The sequence below is a fragment of the Leptonychotes weddellii genome, chromosome 14, assembly GCF_054177405.1.
Source record: "Leptonychotes weddellii isolate Sample4059 chromosome 14, ASM5417740v2, whole genome shotgun sequence".
In the NCBI taxonomy this organism is placed as follows: Eukaryota; Metazoa; Chordata; class Mammalia; order Carnivora; family Phocidae; genus Leptonychotes; species Leptonychotes weddellii.
In genome coordinates, this window is record NC_138382.1 from 5,312,576 (window position 1) to 5,331,951 (window position 19,376).

A 19,376-nucleotide genomic window follows, 5' to 3' on the forward strand; every position below is an offset into this window, starting at 1 on the left:
TTAGTAGCCTTTTTGATTTCGACTTGGTTAGATTTTAGTTCTTTTATTTCTCCAGAAAGGGTTTCTCTAATAACTTCCATGCTTTTTTCAAGCCCAGCTAGTATCTTTAAAGTGATGATTCTGAACTCTAGATCCGACATCGTACTAATGTCCATTTTGAGTAGGTCCCTGGCAGTCGGTACTACCTCTTGCTCTTTTTGTTGAGGTGATTTTTTCCATCTTGTCATTTTGTCCAGAGGAGAATAGATTAATGAGAGAACAAAATGCTAACAGGGTAACAATATCCCCAGAAATATACTCTAAACAAATCAGAAAAGACCTGAAGCCGGGGGAAAAAGAAAGGGAAAGAAAGAAAAAAGAAAAAGCAAAAAAAAAAAGAAAAAGAAAAAGATAAAAACAGGAAAAAAAAAACAGAACAAAACAAAACAAGAAAACAGAATATGATCAAATATGATCAGGCTGGTACATAGATCAGTGCCCCCTTAGATTTTGGGTGTATTTTGGTCCGTTAAAAGATAGTGCCTCCCAAAATTTTAAAGAAAGAGAAACTTATATATGTACAAAAATAAGGGTTGATATGATGAATATGACTGTAAAGATGAAAATTATATAAAAATTTTATAAAAAGAATTGTTAAGAAGTTTGAAAAAAGAAAAGAGGATTTAAAAAGAAAAAAAAAAGGGAGAGAATGTTATCAGGCAGGAGAGTAGAACAAAACCATACACTAGAGATTTAGGGTATATTTTGATCTGTTAAGAGGAAACTATCTCAAAATTTTAAAGAGAGAACAACTTATATATATGTGCCAAAAATAAGGGTAACTACTATGAAGGTATAGAATATGACTCTAAAAATGAAAAATAAAAATGTTTATTAAAAAAGGGATTGATAAGATGTTGGTTGAAAAAGGGAAAAAAATTTCAGAAAAAAAAAGAAAGTTAAAGAAAAATTAACTTTGAAAGACTAAAGAATCATGGTAAAAAAGCCATGGATTCTATGTGCATTATTCCCCTAGCGCTGGAGTTCTGCCATTCTCAATGATCGGTAAACTTGGTCTCGGCTGGCTGTTCTCGCTGATCTTCTGGGGGAGGGGCTTGTTGCCGTGGTTCCCAGATGTCTTTGCCAGAGGTGGAATTGCCCCGCCTTTGCCCGGTCTGGGCTAAGTAATCTGCTCGGGTTTGCTCTCGGGAGCTTTTGTTCCCTGCAAGCTTTCCGTACAGCTTTGGAGGCAGAGAGTGTAAATGGCGGCCTCCCAAGTATCAGCCCCGGAGGAGCCGGGAACTCGGGGCCCCACTCCTCAGTGAGCCCCCAGAGAAAAGCAGTCAATCATTCCCGTCTTCCCGGTCCCCTGCTGTACTCTGTGCTCCCCCAGCCTGTGACCGAGCGTTTCTGTCTCTGGCACACGACCGGTCTGGAGTCTCCAAACCCAGCGGATCCCTGCGGTGCGCTCCCGCGTCACTCCTCCCGGAGGAGGAAGGGGAGTCTCCCCGGATCTTCCGCTTGTTGGGTCCCTGCTGGAGAAGCAGTGGCCCGACTGTGCCGCGGATCACGGTTTATGGCAACCCTGAGCTGAGAGCCCACGCCTCGGCTCCGTCTCTGCAGCCGGCTTCCCTGCTCCGATACCTGTGAGCTCTGCCGCACTCAGGCAGCCCCGGTCTTTCTGTGACCCCGAGGGTCCTGAGACCACACTCTCCCACGAGGGTTCCACCCCCCACTTAGCCACTGGAGTGTCCTCCCTCAGCAGAGCCGACTTTTTATTTTTTTTATTTTTTTTATTTTTTCATTCTTATGTTAATCCCCATACATTACATCATTAGTTTTAGATGTAGTGTTCCATGATTCATTGTTTGTGCATAACACCCAGCGCTCCATGCAGAATGTGCCCTCCTCAATACCCATCACCAGGCTAACCCATCCTCCCACCTCCCTCCCCTCTAGAACCCTCAGTTTGTTTTTCAGAGTCCATCGTCTCTCATGGTTCGTCTACCCCTCCGATTTCCCCCCCTTCATTCTTCCCCTCAGCAGAGCCGACTTCTAAAAGTTCCGATTTTGTGCCCCGGGGCTCTATCACTTGCCAGAAGCGGCTGACAGAGGCCCCTCCCCCGCCGTCTGTCCTCCCGAATATCGCCTCGGATTCACTTCTCCGCACGTCCTATCTTCCAGAAAGTGGTCGCTTTTCTGTTCAGAGAGTTGTTGCTATTCTTTTCTTCGATCTCCTTTTGAGTTTGTAGGTGTTCAGAATGGTTTGATCCCTATCCAGCTGAATTCCTGAGACCAGACGAAATCCAGGTCTCCTACTTCTCCACCATCTTGTTCTGCCCCGCCCCCCGCAATACTTTTTTCACCCTCACTGCCTATATGATTGGGAGGGAAAACAAGGAAAATGAAAAAAGAAGAGAAAAGGAAAAAAAAAAAAGCTCTAGCATTGTCTAATGCAGTGTGAGGAGAAGGGAAAGTGCTTATCTCCAGGTGAGATTATTTCAGTTTATTGCATTTAATTCTTACAAAAATCCTATGAAGTGTAGTGGCCATTATTATTTTTTAAGAGATAAAAACTGAGCTCAGAAAGATTAAACTGATTTTGGAGAAACATCACAGGGGACAGGATTCAAACCTACTTCCATTTCAAACTTGGATCCTAACCCAAAGGCTATATTCTTCCTTTTTTTTTTTTCTTTTCATTTTAGTATTTGAAAAAAATTTTTTTGAAATATTCTTAATGTATGGGAAATTAAGAAAATAAAATAAATTATTAACCTGTATCTGCCATCCAGTTTTATCAATATTTGGCTACTTTTTGCTTTAGATCTTATTTTTTTAAAGAAATAAACATTGTAGATACAGTTGAAGCTCATCTACATATTCCTACTCCTGTGTCTCCCCCATTTACCTCACTAGAGGTAACTATTAGCATGAAGTTAGTATCATTTTCATGCATATTTTAAGCTTTGACTGCATACATGTATCAGTGAATGATACAGTAGTAGTAAATCATGGGTTTAAACCTTAAATAATTATATCTTGCTACAACTTGCTTTTTAAACCTCACTTATCTTTATGATATTCATTTATCAGTTTGATATATAGCTCTAGTTCATAAAATTGATGAATAATCATGAATAATTATGAATTATGATTATGATGAATAATTATGAATAATGTATGAGGAGTCTACAATTTATATACCATTTTTTCCTACTCATGAACATTTAGGTTATTTGTTTTATTATTTTATTATAAAGTTTTCATTTTAATTTCAGTATAGTTAACATACAGTGTTATATTCAAGTTTATAATATAGTGACTCAGCAATTCCATACATTTCTCAGTGCTCATCACAAGCACCCTCCTTCATCCCCATCTCCTGCTTCCCCCACCCCCCACCCACCTCCCTTCTGGTAACCGTCAGTTTGTTCTTTAGAGTTAAGAGTCTGTTTCTTGCTTTGTCTCTCGCTCTTTTCCCCAGAAACATGGAACACTTCATGAATTTATGTGCCATTTTTGCACAGGGGCCATACGAGTCTTCTCTGTATTGTTCTCATTTTAGTATATGTGCTGTCGAAGTGACGCACTATTTGTTTTTTATTATTACAAAATAATGCTACTGTGAACATTATGCAGTAGTACATTCATTTCTCTAGGGTTGTAACTAGAAATGGAATTTCTGGTTTGTAGGATAGTTATATCTTCAGATTAATTAGATGTGCCTAATTGCTCTCTAAAATCATTTGTTTGAAGGGTTTTACATCTTCTCATCCACACGTGGGATCTTCAGACAGCTTAATTTTGGCAACCTGATGGGTATGATTTGGTATCTTAGTTTGCATTTACTTAACTACAAGTGAGATCTACCGTCTAATTTGTTTATTGATCTATTCATATCTTTTGCTCCTTTTCTCATTGGGGTTTCTTTTGCTTAGTGATTTATATTTGTAGTTACCTTCTTTTAGTTTGGCTTATAATCACAGGGATCAGTACCATTTGGCACCCGTCAGCTTGATAAAAATGTCCTTTTTTGGTTAACTTTTCTGTATGGTTTTGTTATGTGTCTCTTCCAAGCACTGTATACCTTGATTTAAAAAAGGAAATCTAGTCTGGGGTGCCAGGGTGACTCAGTTGGTTAAGCATCTGACTTCCGCTAAGGTTCTGATCTTAGGGTCCTGGGATCCATCCCTGCCTCAGGCTCCTCACTCATTGGCGGTCTGCTTGTCCCTCTGCCCCTCCTCCTGCTTGTACACACACTCTTTCTCTCTCCTCTCTCAAATAAATAAATAAAATCTTAAAAAAAAGAAAGAAATCCATTCTGATGTTCTTTGTCTTCTAGAAGGTGGGTTTCATTGGCTTATTATTTACATTTATTGTATTTGTTGACATTTGGACTTAAAAATTTTTTACTTTCTTTCCTTGCTTTTAATTTTCTTTTTTTCTGCCTTTTTTTAGATTATAAATCTTTTCTTTCAATTGTTAACTTAAAAATTTTTGACATACATACTTAAATATTCACTTTTATAAAAAGGCCCAGTTATTTAATATACTCTTACTAAATAGGCAAGGAGGAATCAAATGCCCTCTGTCATCTTAGTCTCATCTAAAGTTTCAGTTTTACATGTTTCTTTTTAAGTTTTCCATTTTTTAAAATCTGTCAGTACCTAATACCACTTTATTGTATTTAGAGATCAGAATCTTTAAACAAAAATTTTTGTAGTAAATGTTACAAACAACCTTTGCTTTTATTTATTTTTTTTAAAGATTTTTAATTTATTTATCTGAGAGAGAGAATGGGAGACAGAGCATGAGAGAGGGAGGATCAGAGGGAGAAGCAGACTCCCCGCTGAGCAGGGAGTCCGATGTAGGACTTGATCCCAGGACTCCAGGATCATGACCTGAGCCGAAGGCAGATGCTTAACCAACTGAGCCACCCAGGCGCCCCACAACCTTTGCTTTTAAATATATGTGAGATGAATTGTAAAATACAAAATGAAATCCGGGACTTCGTTTCCTGAAGTTTTCTGTTGGAGTAACTTGAAAACACTCATTAAGAAATGCTAGATGAAATATAACAAACATCCTTTAAAACTTTTCCTTAGGGAGAATTTTGAACATACAAAAGTAGACATAACGGTATAACGTACTCTTACACACTAATCGCTCAGCTGCGATAGCCCTTATTACCTGTGTCATCTTATTCTGTGCCATCTGCTTTCCCCATTACTGTGTTATTTGGAAGCACATTGTAGACATCATATTATTTCTTCCATTACTATTTCAGTATGCATCTCTAAAATATAAAAATGCTTTTTAAAATTAAAAACATCATAATTCCTTAATATCTTTAAATTCTCAGCAAGCAATCAAATTTCTGAATGCTTGATACATCATAAATGGCTTTTTAAGTGGTTTGGATTTTTTTTTTTTAAAAACTAGGGTCCAAATAAGGGCCACGCATTGTGACTTTACAGTCTATGTTTCCTGCATCCCTTGTCTTTTTTCTTTTTTAAAAAAAACTACATTGGTTATAGTTTCCCACAATCTAGATTTTGCTGATCACATTTTCATGGTGTAGTTTAATGTGTTCCTCTGTTCTCTGCATTTCCTGTAAATTGGTATTTTACAGACTTGATTGTGTTCAAAATTGTCATATAGTGCCGGAAAATACTTTCCTACAGATTCTTGTCCTGCTATTTCTACTTTTTCAGCTGACTGCCTTCCAGTCCTTCTTATAGGATCCTTTCAGATTCCCCTTTCCTTTATAAATTTGGTTTTCTATAGCATTAGTTTCCTGTTCTTTACCTTCACTGATGTTGCCTTTCCTAAAGGTATCACATCGTGTATCTACCCTGGGGTCTAGAGGAAGTATTTATATTGCTGCTTCCATAGGGTAATATTTATCGCCCTAATACAAAAACCAAAAATCTTGTTCTTTGAGATTAATATGATACAGATTATACCGTCCTCAGTTCCTCCTGTTGTCCTCTGCTGCCCTCTCCTTGCCTACTACTATGTTGTTAGTTGGGAAATTTTGGCATCTAACCTGGTTTTCCTCTAAACCCTTATTTCTGACATGATCATAGGTTATGTATTATCCAGGTGAAGAACTCACCTAAAGACACTTTAAGGTTTCTTAATATATTTGACTCTGCATTGTCATCCAAACTTGACACTAGTACTCCTTTCTCATAACCTCATTCTAATGAAACCTTGTTATTATCTCAAGTTTGTCCATCTCTGAAGTTGTGAACTGTTATTTGTACCAATCTCTGGTCACATTCTTCTGATTGTTTAGGTCTTTTATATTGTATTCCTGTGCCCTTGGTCCTGTCCCTGTCGGTCCTAGGGCTAACACCTTTCCCCTTTGTTTTCCCCCTTCTTTCTTTGATATTATCACTGTTGGCCCCTCCAGTAGCTTGAGAATTATCTCTTAGCTTATTTTTATGTTCTCCTTTGATCTTTGACCATCTACAGCTACCCTGTCTCTTTTCTGCTCTTCACCCTTAAGAATAGCCTTGCCACCTTGATTTCCTTTTTCCTCATTATTCTCTTCTTAAATTTTCCCCCCAGATATTTCATAGACATTGGTTTAAAAAAATCAGATCACACAGAAGCTTATAATGCAAAAACTATTACAATGAGAAGTTTTATTCTTCCCACTTCAGTCCTTTTCTCCAGAAGGAGTTAGTTTTGACTGTTAACTTCTTGTAGTTCAGTCTTGATCTCACCTACACACTGTTCCCCTCCCCCTTTCCTCAAATTATTCATTTCACATAAGGTAAAGTAGTATATTTAGAACTTGATTTCTTGTTCCAGAAACCATAGGCAGTATTTCTTGATTTCTCACTTTCTAGGATTAGTGTACTTCTTCCAAGCTTCTGTTTAGCCACCCCCTTGCTTTCACTTCTCAGCCTCCAGCATTTGTATTTTTATGTCAAGATGAACATTTACATTGTGTCTAGTAACCATAATTAACACTTGAGTGCTTTGTAGAGGATTCTAAGTTTGCAAAGCAATGACAGTGCTTATATTATATTGAGCATTGTTACGGAGCCAAGAAGCATGCTGTAATTTCATCGCCTTTCTTGTCAAGTTTTCTTCCACTGGGATTGCCTTTTTTCCCCTTTCTTTTAGTTTTCCTTTATCCTCTGTGAGTGTGTAGTGCTATGTTGTGTTTTGTATTTGTTTTTAACTCCTTCATGGCAAGCAGCCTAGTACCCACTTTTTTCTGAAGTCTTCCTTCCAGGGTCCCCTTGCTGGGCTGAGTGCTTTAGGCCTGCTGCCCAGCTGTCTGTCACCATGTGACTTAACTTCACTACTGTCCAGGGTTGGATCTATTTTCTGGACCTGATGTCATCTTTTTGATTTACTCCTTTGGTTTGGTTGGTATGTTGTATCTTAAGAAAGTAACTTCTGAAATGCTGCTTTTGAGGTAAACTTTCAGTATTTAAATGTTTGAAAATCACTTTATTCTGCTGGGTAAGCATTCTAAGTTGAAAACCATGCATGAGGTTAGGAAATAAAAGTAATGACACAAAATGAAAGGAAAAACTATCTTTCTTTTTTTTTTTTTTTTAAAGATTTATTCATTTATTTTGACAGAGAGAGACACAGCGAGAGACGGAACACAAGCAGGGGGAGTGGGAGAGGGAGAAGCAGGCCTCCCGCCGAGCAGGGAGCCCTATGCGGGGCTCCATCCCAGGACCCTGGGATCATGACCTGAGCCGAAGGCAGACGCTTAACGACTGAGCCACCCAGGCGCCCCGAAAGGAAAAACTATCTTTACCCTTCAGATCCTTTCCCTGGTTTTTTGCTCACTTCTTAATTGCTAAGTTCAGTGAATTTTCCCCCCTTCTGTTTCTATCTTATTTAACCTCTTCATAGTATTTGACAACTCTTCTCATGACACTTTTGTCTTTCCTTTTTTTTTTTTTAAGGAACTTTAGTTTTATTAAAATATATACAGAAAAGCACACTTATCAGAAGTATACATATAGCACAGTGAATTTTTACAAAGTGAACACTTCCAGCTTTTCTTCTACTTCTTGACCATTTCTTTTCAAGAATCTGCTACATTCCTCTTTATGTTCCCCCATTTCTGACAGTTCTAGATAGTTCTTAAATGTTTGGACTGCAAGGACTTGGTCTCCAACCCTCTTCTCATCTTGTATACCTTATATATATTTTTATGCCTAATAACTTTAAAAATCTGTAACAAAAACACATAATGTATCCCTTAGCCTTTAGAAATCTAGCTGCCTATAATGATATCTCAATCTGGATGTATCACAGGTAACTCAGTTTCATTATGTGCCAAACTGAATTCATCATTCCTCCAAAGCTGTTCCATCCTACTCTGTGAATTTTGACACTGGACACCCAGCCTCTCAAACCCCAAACCAAGAAATCTTCTTAATTCCTCATATAGCAAGCTGATTACTATGAATCTTCCTTGTAATTGTCTTATAGATGTTTCATATTCCAAATATTTAAAATCCACTTTCCTTTCAACTTATTTTTCTTCTCTATCTTGGTGCTTAGCATTGCTTTCTTTATGCCTCTTTGCTTGGTTGGAAATCTCAAATTCAGGTGAGATCCCTCCCTTTCCCTGATGTCCAGGTAGTAATAAAGGTAGATCTTCACGGTAAGTCTATGTAGTACACAGCCCTTTCACCCTGTGTATTCTATTACAGTTCCTGCAACACTTTATGTATTGTTTTATTTTTTATTTTTTTAAAGATTTTATTTATTTATTTGACAGAGAGAGACACAGCGAGAGAGGGAACACAAGCAGGGGGAGTGGGAGAGGGAGAAGCAGGCTTCCCGCCGAGCAGGGAGCCCTATGCGGGGCTTGATCCCAGGACCCTGGGATCATGACCTGCGCTGAAGGCAGACGCTTAACGACTGAGCCACCCAGGCGCCCCTATGTATTGTTTTATATCTGTCCACATTATTTCCTTTCTACTGTAGATGAAGAGCTTTTGAGACAAAAAGTTACATCTTTCTTTTGGAAAATGTTGAGTATGTAAATGAACATGAAGTAAGTTGAATGAAGTCAGATGATATAATATGTAAACAGAAAAGTGTTGGAATACATTTAGACTAGAAAATTTGACACCAACAAGTTTAAAAATCCCAGAATGTCTCATAAGCTAACAAACATGGTACGTATCTGTTTTATCTAGGTTTTGGCTGACTTACTCCTAAAATATCTTGGTAAAGAGAGGGGAAATATATAAGTAAGCACAGTATAATGACATTTTATCTTGTTTTGTCAAGGATTCATAAAGCAGCACTTTATATTTTACTTTATCACCAGGAAATTTCTTTGACAGTTATGGATTATTGTGGTATATTCTCCAAAATAAGCTCCATTCGGTGAACACTGGTTTTAAGTCATTTTTTCTACTTTTAATTTTTTATAAATAATAATAGAGAATAATGGAAACCAACATACACTTAAAGGAGAGAAAGCTAAATTCCAAAAAATTACTTAGAATATATTCCAGATATTAGCAATCCATACAAAAATATTTTATGAAATGTATACCAGAGTAGTTTTAAGGTTAGCTTAGAGACTAAGACATTTTTAATAGTATTGCAAAGAAAAATTCTGCTTAATGAAAGAGGTGATAGAAGCAAAAACTAAGGGAAATAACACTGACACCAGAAAATGGGTTTTTAGGGAAGGGTCCTTTTATTTTAGATAGAAGTGTATAGTAAAGCCAATTTCTTAAACTGACAAATAAAAGTAGGTGAGATTAAAAAATAATTGATACTTCTTGCTGTTCCCTTTTTAGCTGTCATTCCTCAGGTGTTAGTGTAGCCTTTGAGGAATGTAGGGATACAGAAAAAGAGGTACATTGATTCTGTAGCATCCTACTACTGTAGTTCTCGGTCAGTATTTCTTTGTCATTACTGTGGGAAATTATATTTGATAAAAAAAATCTGAGACCTTTTTTTCACAATAGTTGCTGAAAAGTAGATCCAGATTCTTATTCACTGATGATTTATTTCTGTTGAAGACATGATGTTCCCATTACCATTGACAAGAAGCTCAAATTGGACTTTCTCTGCCCTTGTGCAATTCATGTTATGTAACTTTTCTTGGCTGTCCCTATACTTGGATGTTTGATTATGGTTTAGGGAGGTATTGCATTAGATGTAATTGGCCAAATGTGAACTTTAAAAGTATGTCTGGCAGCCACATATCTGGTGGAAACCAACAAATCTAAAGTAGGAATGAGAAGAGGTAAAGACAGCAAAAGTTTGTTTTGATGCCAACAGGTATCTGAGGGAATTGTTTCACATTTTCCATGTTTCTTCTAAGAATAGGCATACTTTTTAAAAAATAGTTTTATTCAGACATAATTCACATACCATACATTTTGCCTCTAGCCATACGTTTTGTTTTAAATTGTAGAAGCAAAACTAGAATCTATATGAAAATGAATAGTGAGAAGTTGTGTTTAGATATGATTCCCAGCTGCTTTAGTGATAGGTTTTATGCTTTTCTCAAACCATTCTCAAAGAATTTTCTAGGCTTATTGGGTTAGGATGAGGGATTTGGGAGATAACAGCCATTTGTCTTCTAGAATGGTATTGTAGATAAGGAACAGAAGGAAAGTTCTCCATGTTATAGGTTTTCCCATTCATAGCTTTTTTCTTGACTAGTTTCTGTGATTTTGAGCTAAGAAGATCCAACAGGCTTAAAGAGCGAGAGTCTGTTTTTGTGCTGTGCTTTAATATTTTAGCCTCTTTTATCAGAAACTGCTAAAATTAGTAATCAGACCTCAGGATTAAAATTGGTGAGGGAATATCTTTTTGGGTGTATTTCTTTTCAAAAACAATGTGCTTTTGTGGGAAATCCTTTTGATTTAAACCTGTGTGGGCTTAAAGATAACGTATCTTTTTGACTGGGTTTGCGTGTAAGCAATACTTTGCATAAATGCAGGATAGGGGAGTCCTGGAAAAGCCTCAGTTCAAAGAAAAGATTTATTTGCTAAAGGTGTTTTTTGTTTTTTTGACAGTAGGTTATTTAACTTTATAGGTAGTTTCTGCTCTTATTATTATTATTTTTAAAGATTTTATTTATTTATTTGACAGAGCGAGAGAGCACAAGCAGGGGGAGCGGCAGGCAGAGGGAGAAGCAGACTCCCGGCTGAGCAGGGAACCCCATGCGGGACTCGATCCCAGGACCCTGGGATCATGATCTGAGCTGAAGGCAGACGCTTAACCGACTGAGCCACCCAGGCATCCCTGCTCTTATTATTAAATGCCCTTTTCACATGACTCGATTAATTTATTTGGATTTCTTTTCCTTATATAGTGTAGAAAAGCTATAAGTCCTGCTAAATTGCGTCACAGAGATTTACTATCAGTTCAAAAAAGACAAAGCAGAACGTAATAAGTAAAATTTGCCATTTGTTAATCTAAGGAATCAGCTCTACCGGTTGTAATTCAGTTGAATTAATTTGGTATATTTATAAGGGTGGTTCCTTAAGTTACTTATTTCAGTGACTTGATTCTGTTGGGAAAGAAGTTGAATATACTAAAAATTATTCTTAAAACCAGCATTTTGTATATTTATTTATTTACTGGAAAGAAGAAAACTGTCTTTATTCACAGATAGTATATTCAAACAATTACAAAAAATTCCGGGGTGCCTGGGTGGCTCAGTGGTTAAGCGTCTGCCTTCGGCTCAGGTCATGATCCCAGGGTACTAGGATCGAGCCCCGCATCAGGCTCCCTGCTCCTTGGGAAGCCTGCTTCTCCCACTCCCACTCCCCCTGCTTGTGTTCCCTCTCTTGCTGTCTCTCTCTCTGTCAAATAAATAAACAAAATCCTTAAAAAAAAAAAATTCCAAGGAATCCACAAAATAATAAAATTACTATGAGAATTTACCTAAGTTGAGATTTGGAGAAGCACATCAGTTTGGATTTAAATTTGCTGCATATAACCGAAATTACAAGAGTGGATTTATGTTTCTCTCAAGTAAAAGAAGATACTGTGCTGGACAGGTGGCTCCATGATTATTAGGAAACTAGTTACCAGCTATCTTTTTCTCTTTCCAACCTTTACCCTGACTTCCATCCTCAGGATCACCTTGGGGTTGCAAGAGGGCCATTATAGCTCCAACCACGGTGTGTTCATTTTGTGTAGCCTAAAGGAGGAAAGGGCAACAAAAAAGAATGCCACTTCATAGCTAAATCAGCACAGAGTGGAATTACTGCATCATAGTATGGATATATGTGTAGCCGGCGCCCGATGGGTGCAAGAGCATCTAGCCCCGGGGGTGCCAAACAGACAAGTTCTGCCCTTCAATGCTGACAAAATCCAAAGGCAGAGAGACAAGAGGTGGTGAAACAAGAAAGTAATTTATTCCAGTGAGGCCAACACTGGAAAGACAGCAGGCCAACATCTCAAAGACTGTTTCCCAAGTCCTGAAAATACTTGTAGATTTGTTAGGAAAATGTGGGACAAAGGTAGGTGGGTACATGTAGGTGGGCAGTTGAAAGGTCAAGTTGATCATCCCCTTGGGGTCAGTCACCCAGGGTCTTGCTTGCTGGTGGTCATGGCAGTCATTATTGCTTGAGAGGGTAGTTTTGGTTCCCATCACAGGATGCTACCACCCCCCTGCGCCAGGTCTTTTGTCTGAGTTAAAAAATAAGCTGGAAAGAATTTAGTCATTTGGAAAATACAGACTAGGGTCAAATGGAAGTAGTTAAAGTCCCCTTTCATATGGATAACTTTGTAAGAAACTTCCAGTTTTTCAAAGTGCTTGTTTGGTTTTACATTCCCATCAGGAGTGAGAGTTCCAGTTGCTCTACAACTTTTGTAACATTTGGTGTCATTAGTCTTTTCAAATTTTTCCATCCTAATGGGTGTGTGTTGGTATCTCATGGTTTTAATTTGTATCTCACTGAATTGGTGGTATTTAGCGGTTTTCATGTGGTTTTGGGGTTTTAAAAAATCTCCATTTGTTACATTTGTTTAAATATTTTGGTCTTTTTTTAAATTACTGGATTATAAGAGTTTCTCCTGTATTCTAAATATAAATCCTTTGATATATATATGTATTTTCTCTCCATCTTGACTATTCATTTTCTTAACAGTCTTTTTTGGTCAGCAGAAACTCAGTTTTGGTAATATCTAACTTGTCACTTTTTTTTTTTAAATGGCTAGTACTTTGTGTTTTATCTAAGAAACGATTATAACTCTAAGGTTGATCAGTTGAGCATATGTGTGTGGTTCTATTTCTGGACTGCCTGTTCTGTTCCATTTATCTCTTTGTGTATTCTTGTGCCAATACTGTATGTATTGATTATTGTAGTTTTATAGACAATCTAGAGATCAGGTAGTGTAAATTATTCAACTTTATTCCTTTTAAAAATTGTTTTGACTTTTCTAGATCCTTTGCATTTCTATGTACATTTTAGATTTAGCTTTTCAATTTTTGTAAAAATGCCCTCTAGGATTTTGACTGGGATTGCATTAAATCTGTATATCAATTTGGGGAGAACTGACATATTAACAAGCTAAAATCTTCTAGTCCATAAAAACTACTTAGGTTTTTTTTAATTTTTCTCAAGTTTTATACTTTTCATCTCATGTTAAATTAGAACATGTTTCATCATCTGTATCTCTCCATATTTCATTTTTGATGCTATCATGACTAGTATCTTTAAAATTTTATTTTGCAGTTGTTTGTTGTTGGTATGTAGTTTAGAATGTAGATTTTATTATTCAGGTATGGTGAGACCAATAGATCAGGAGATAATTGCCATTGATAAGATAATTGTTAAATTCACAGATCCCAAGAGGAGGAAGGGTTATACCATGCCCAGAGGGGCCACAAGGGGAAACATCAGGGTCAGTCAGGAGGCAGAGAGAGTGAGGGGAAAATGTGGGCAGGAAGCTTTATTGTGGTTTTTGTGGGACACATCTGGTGAGGCAAGGTAAGCATGTTGAGGATTAATTTCCGTGGGCTCTGGGGCATAGAAGCTGTCCCTAGTTGGAGTGCATCTGTGATATACCTGCTTCTAAGAGGATTAAGGCCCAGAGTGTAAGAACTTGATAGAGGAGGTGGTTGGGGCTATGGGCTCTGCACTGGTTGGTTTGTATATGAAAGATGTGCTCTCAAGGGAGTTCTTTACTATCTTTAGGAATTGGTTAGGCGTGGAAGGGGCAGTCCCTCCAGGACCAGCAAGGCCCAAAGATAATCAAAGCATAAAAAATACAGAATAAAGAGCATAATTAAAACAGTATATAGGAATACCGTTGGTTTTGTTTATTTTGTGATGTTGTATCCCATGATATTGGTCAGTTCACTTAAAATTCTAATAAATGTAGAATTGTATGGATTTTCTGTGTGCACTATCATGTTGTCTGTATATAAAGACAGTATTCTTTATTTTCAGTCTCTGTCCTTTAGTTCTTTTTCTTACCTAATTGCATTGGATAGAACCTCCAATGCTGATTAGAAATGATAATCATGGACATCCTTGCCTTGTTTCTGATCTTAGAGAGAAAGCAATCAATATTTAATCAGTAAGTATGATGTTAGCTTAAGATTATAGATGGTGTTTATTTTATTGAGAAAGTTCCCTTCTTTTCCTAATTTGTTGACAGAGATTTTATCATAAATTGGTTTTGACTTTTGTCAAATGTTTTTTCTGCAACAGTTGAAATGATCATGTGGGTTTTGCTCTGTTACTGTGTTAATAAAGTAAATTACATTGATTCACTTTCACATGTTAAGCCAACCTGCATTCCTGGGATTAACCCCAGTTAGTCTTGATTTTCTGACTTTTTTATGTGTTGCTGGTTCCATGTTCTATTGTTTTGCTATATTCATGAGAAACATTTGTCTTTTGTGATACATCTGGTTTTGGCATCAGGGTAATGATTATAAAATAAAGTGATTTGGGAAGTATTTCCTGCTTCTCTGTTTTTGGTAAGGATTTGTATAGAATTTTTTTTTTTTTTCTTTAAATGTTGACAGACTTTACCAGTGAGCTTGATTTGGCCTGGAGTTTTCTTTGTGGATAGATTTTTTTTTTTTTTAAAGATTTTTTATTTATTTATCTGAGAGAGAGAATGGGAGACAGAGAGCATGAGAGGGGGAGGATCAGAGGGAGAAGCAGACTCCCTGCCGAGCAGGGAGCCCGATGCGGAACTCGATCCCGGGACTCCAGGATCATGACCTGAGCCGAAGGCAGTTGCTTAACCAACTGAGCCACCCAGGCGCCCCTGTGGATAGATTTTTAATGAAAAATTCGATTCATTGAACAGATATGATACAGTTCATGTTTTCTGTTTCTTCCTATATCAATTTTGGTAATTTCTGTCTTTCATGGAATTTGTCCATTACATCTAAGTTGTTGAAATCACTTGGCCATAAATCATTATAGCTCCTTTTCAAATTACTGTAAGATCTGTAGGGATGTTCTGTTTTTATTCCTGCTAATGATAATTTGTGGTTTTTTTCTGACTTTCCAAAATTGATCGTTCTAGTTAAAGACATAAATTTTATTAGTTGTTTCCCAAAACTGACCTTTGGTTTTATTGATTTTCTCTGTTGTTTTCTCTGCTCTTCATTCCTACTTTCTTCTCCTTTTTCTGGTTTCTTCTTTTAGCTACTAAGGAAGTTAGATCATTGATTCCAGATCATCTTTCTTAACATAAGTATTTAAAACTACACATTTCCCTTTAAACACCATGTTAGCTGTTATCTTAAAAATTTTATTTTTAATGGTTTTTCTTTTACTTTTTTTTTTTTAGTATGTAGTAACATTTTTATTTCTCCACTAACCAATAAAGTGTAACATTGTTTTCTCCATTTTCTTTGCATAATTAATCAATTCTTAACATTTTCTGGAAAGTATTTTGTGGTCAGTGCCCAGCAGTCAAGTAAAACTTTTTTAAGTTTTATTTTTAAGACCATATTTCTTCCAGCCTCATGTCCATAGATTCCCATTGTGTCTGATGCCCTGCTTTATTTCCAAGACATAGAATGTTTCCTGGTACATAGAATGCGTTCAAAAGTATTTATGAATGAATAAAAGAATGAATGGGTCTTCCTAATATCTCTTCACAGTGTCCTTACATCTCTGCTCTCCTTTTTGTTTGAGGGTTATAATTTTGTGTTCGTCTGGAGAACCAATCAAATTGAATAGGGTGTGCCCCACAAGCTGAAGCCCTCATTATGTTTAGTGTCTATCCAATCAGGGTGTGTTCCGTTGGAATGTAGCCCTGATTAGGTTTACTAACAGTAAACCCAAGGTATAAAGGGAACTCAAAGAGTCATTGTTCTGAGAAGAAGAAACGGGCAAATTTGGGACATTGGAAGAGGAATTAGCTGCTTACCTGTGGAACTTGCCACAGAATCTGTTAGGCTTCACCATCTCGTCCAACTCTGAGTCCTGGTGAATTTTCCAAACAGTGAGATGTGAGCTGGCCTCATTCCTTATAATTTTTTTTTTTTTTAAAGATTTTATTTATTTATTTGACAGAGAAAGACACAGCGAGAGAGGGAACACAAATGGGGAGTGGGAGAGGGAGAAGCAGGCTTCCCGCTGAGCAGGGAGCCCGATGTGGGACTCGATCCCGGGACTCCAGGATCATGACCTGAGCCGAAGGCAGTCGCTTAACCAACTGAGCCACCCAGGCGCCCTCATTCCTTATAATTATGTAAGTTCTATCCCCTCTTTAGACATCTGTCATATCAGACCACCTTCCTTTTTTTTTTTTTTTTTAAAGATTTTATTTATTTACTAGAGAGAGAGAGCACGCGTGCTGGAGAAAGCGTGGGGAGGTGCAGGTGGGGAGAGGAGCAGAGGGAGAGGACAAGCAGACTCCCTGCTGAGTGTGGAGCCCTTTGTGGGGCTCAGTCTCAGGACCCTGAGATCATGACCTGAGCAGAAATCTAGAGTCAGGTGGCTAACTGAGCCACCCAGGTGCCCCTCAAAGCAGCTTCTTATGATCTTTATATTTCATTGTGTCGGTATTTGCTCTACCATTTTCCTTTCCCATTTTTTGGCTGTTTGTGTCCTCTTTCCATTTTGGTCTTGAACTAAATTATTTTAACTTCCTACCCTAAGATCCTAGATCTGTGCTGTCTAATAATAACTACCCACCACATGTGACTATAAAATTTAAAGTAATAAAATTAAATAAACTTCATATCTCAGTAGTGGTGACCAAATTACAAGTATTCTGTAACCACATGTGTGGCAGTTATTGTATTGTACAATACAGATACAGAGCATTTTCTTTATCTTGGAAAATTCTATTGGCATGGTGATCTACATCTTATGTTTTTATTATTTTTTGTTGTAAATACTTCATTTTTTGCTTCTCTGAATTAATTTCCTTTTATGGATTTCATCAGGTGATTTTCTTCTTTAAACATCTTTAGATACATGCTTAATTTAGTCATTTAAAAATTAATGTATATTTAAGACAATTTCGTGTGAATATTGTTTTAGCTTCATTTGTACTTATACATAGCTGTATTCAAATGTTACTATTTTTCATAATGTACTTAAATTTTTGCGTCAACTTTAAAAGAGATTATCTTACCCCTTAATTTTTAGTTAATAGGTTGTGTCTTCCATGATTGTTGTTTTCTGGCATTATTTCGTTGCTTATAGGGCTGTTGCATATTCCTTTTTTAAAAAATATGAGGCTTTCCTCCATCTTGGTACATAAACCATTTGTATGCAGTGTCCATTTATGCACCTTGAAGATAGATCTGTTTCATGGTATGCTGCTTTCATAGATAAAATTCTAAAATAGTTGTAAACTTAAATCTAATTTCACCATTCCTGAGTTGCTTTGAATGTATTAGATGTTGAAAATCATGAAAGGTTGAACTTTGATTTGTAATCCAATCTGAGATGATATATTTCTTCATTTTCAGTACTAATTGATGTACATTTGTTTTGGTTTAATACTTTCTTCATATTTAAAGCTACTTTCTTGTATCTTATGATTTGTCTTTGTTTAATTGTCTGTGAATTGCTAAAATGTAAGCGACAAGGAGGCAAACTGTAACAGTTACGTCAGCTGCTATATCCTTAACCCCTGGAATAGTGCCTAGCCCATCACTGGTTTTGAATTTTGAGAGAGCTCATTTAATAACATCACTTCCCAGACTGTAGTTCTGAATTGAAAAAAAGGGCAATGGCAGGTGAGTGAGTATAAGTAGATATCATTTGTTTTTATTGACAGATCTGTTGGGGAACACAGTTTTACTGTGGAGGAACAAAGGTCCTTAAAGCACTCCAGAAGTAACAAAGTGTGTACAAATAACCCTGGGATGGCTGGGAGTAAAAGACCTACTCCTTCAGCTTTAGCAATAACTTTAAAATGTTAAGGCATTATTGAGGAAGCAGAATGTCTCCTTCCAGTTAACTCTTTGAGATCTGGGGGAAGAACCTGTGGTGTGCAATCACCCATCCCGAAGTCACCAAAGATATGTTATTATTCCTACCTTAATGAGAAGTTAGTCAATATATTTTTGCATGAATTACTGAATAATTTAGAACCATTAAGGGGTTTTGTTAATTCTTTTAAATATTGCTTGTATTGCTGTGGTTTTTGAAATGTATTTAATCCCTATTTTCTGAGATAGTTGATCAATTTTGTTAATTTTCTCAGAGAACCAGCTCCTGGTTTCATTGATCTGTTCTACTGGTTTTTTTACTTTATGTATAATTTATTTCTCCTATAATCTTTTTTTATTATATTATGTTAATCACCATACATTACATCATTAGTTTTTGATGTAGTGTTCCGTGATTCATTGTTTGCGTATAACACCCAGTACTCCATGCACTACATGCCCTTTTTAATTCCTGTCACCAGGCTAACCCATCCCCCCCGCCAAAACCCTCAGTTTGTTTCTCAGAGTCCATAGTCTCTCATGGTTCATTTCCCCCTCCGATTGCCCGCCCTTCATTCTTCCCTTCCTGCTATCTTCTTCTTCTTCTTCTTCTTTTTTTAAAAATATATTATTTGTTTCAGAGGTACAGGTCTGTGATTCAACAGTCTTACACAATTCACAGCGCTCACCATAGCACATACCCTCCCCAGTGTCTATCACCCAGCCATCCCATTCCTCCCAACCCCCACCACTCCAGCAACCCTCAGTTTGTTTCCTGAGATTAGGAATTCTTCATATCAGTGAGGTCATATGATACATGTCTTTCTCTGATTGACTTATTTTGCTCAGCATAACACCCTTCAGTTCTATCCATGTCATTGCAAATGGCAAGATTTCATTCCTTTTGATGGCTGCATAATATTCCATTGTATATATATACACCACATTTTCTTTATCCATTCATCTGTCGATGGACATCTTGGCTCTTTCCACAGTTTGG

The 19,376-nt window shown here is 37.1% G+C and overlaps 1 protein-coding gene and 1 non-coding gene across 4 annotated transcripts in view; both read right to left on the reverse strand.

Moving 5' to 3' along the window:
* JAK2 (Janus kinase 2) overlaps positions 1–19,376 on the reverse strand; it is a 143,524-nt gene that overhangs the window by 108,506 nt on the left and 15,642 nt on the right. The window lies entirely within an intron of this gene.
* LOC115942359 (U6 spliceosomal RNA) lies at positions 3,465–3,572 on the reverse strand. The gene has a single exon (XR_004076961.1). It is a non-coding gene; the product is annotated as a U6 spliceosomal RNA (small nuclear RNA).